A 1,794-nucleotide genomic window follows, 5' to 3' on the forward strand; every position below is an offset into this window, starting at 1 on the left:
CACCTTGTACTTATATATACAGTTAAACATGGCGGTGATCCAGTCATGGTATGGGAGTGTTTTAGTAATGCAAGAACAGGAAAAATGCATGTGATTAAAAAACAAATAAATGCAGCCACGTATCAAATCATTATACAACAATGATCCAAAACAAACGGTTAAGATCACCTTGGAATTATTGAAGAAATCGAAGATAAAAGCTCTGGAATTGTCTTCACATTCACCAGTTTCACAATCCGACAGAAATGGTTTATTAAACCTTGTTGGAGAAATCTTATCCCGTCCTATCCTGAATATTTTCTCCAGTCCAGACAGATTTGACCTTTCAGTTCAGACAGATTTGACCCTACAGTCCAAACAGATTTGACCCTTCAGTCCAGACAGGTTGGACCTTTCAGCCCCGACATGTTGGACCCTTCAGTCCAGATTGGGTATTTCAGCCAAGACAGATTGGACACAAAACGTTTGTTTACAGCTTTTTTTCAGTTTAGTCCAAAATTTAACAGGTCTTTTCTGTTCGGCGTCCACCAACAGACAGTTTTGAAAATAACACCATTAATGCAATAAAATAAAATAATTAATAATACAACATTATATGATATTTATTTAGCGAATTCTGCGATATTAAACAATATTTTTTGAATAAATCTTCATCTGTGTTTCTATTTCTCCATGTAAATTCACAAAGATAATAGTCAAGCATTTGGCGATGAGCTCCGCACTGACGCTTATTACTATTTGTGGGTACCAAACTGAAAAGATCAAGTTTTATAAATAATCTTTATCATATAGCAAACAAACTCATCTCATTTAAAATAATCGTTCGAGACAAAGGTTTTAGCATTTATACTTTACTATTTTGTGTGTCTTCATTATGTTTTGCTTATAGCTATCAGATGTTTATGATAATCTTCAACCAATGCTAGAAAGTGTGTATTTTGTAATTTTGTTTTGTTAAAAGTTTACTAAATTATTATCTTTAACCTGTTGGCGTCTCCTGGTGGGACAGTGGTACGTTTACGGATTTACAACGCTAAAATCTGGGGTTCGATTCTCTGCGGTGGACGCAGCAGATAGCTCTATGTGGCTTTGCTCTAAAGCAAGCAAACAAACAAGTAACGTGTTAATAATGGCTGGAGACGGCTTGAATGGGTAATGAAGAAAAACTTTAATATAAGTTTAACATAACAGCAAATGTACAACTTTTCGACAAGGTTTGGTCATCATCAGGTACCATTATTAGTCTTAAAGCCATTATTAGTCTCAAAGTGGGTTCCTCGTCATCGAATTTAAGTAACGTGTTAGTTGTGCCTGAGGCATAATAAACATAGGGTGTCAACATTTTTGTCTGTGATTGTAAAAGCACACCGTCTCATAATTATTATGGGTCTTGTTGAAAGTTCGAATATAAGGTCAATAAAGTAGTTATAGTATATAGTAAGTGTACTAAAATCACAGCAGTAACTCAAACTACCTTCATCACGGTAGCTAGAGCGTTTAGATTACTTTGTCTGACATACATGCACTAGACAGAATCATAAGACTGAACAACTTATTTTTATACGCTTTTTACAAACACACATACTCAGGGAACTACAATATATACTTTTACTAAACATTTAAAATATGGTTTTATAAACGAATTGTGAAGATTAGCTACATAAAGAAACAATGAGGAAGTATTCGAACGTGTAAGGACAAAAAAAAAGACAATTGTTGGACGTACGTAGGAAACGGAAGGTTCACTACTTTGGGCATATCACTAGATCTGAGGGAAGGTTGGTAGATATTCTG

Source organism: Limulus polyphemus, unplaced genomic scaffold (genome assembly GCF_000517525.1).
Source record: "Limulus polyphemus unplaced genomic scaffold, Limulus_polyphemus-2.1.2 Scaffold4473, whole genome shotgun sequence".
Classification (NCBI taxonomy): Eukaryota; Metazoa; Arthropoda; class Merostomata; order Xiphosura; family Limulidae; genus Limulus; species Limulus polyphemus.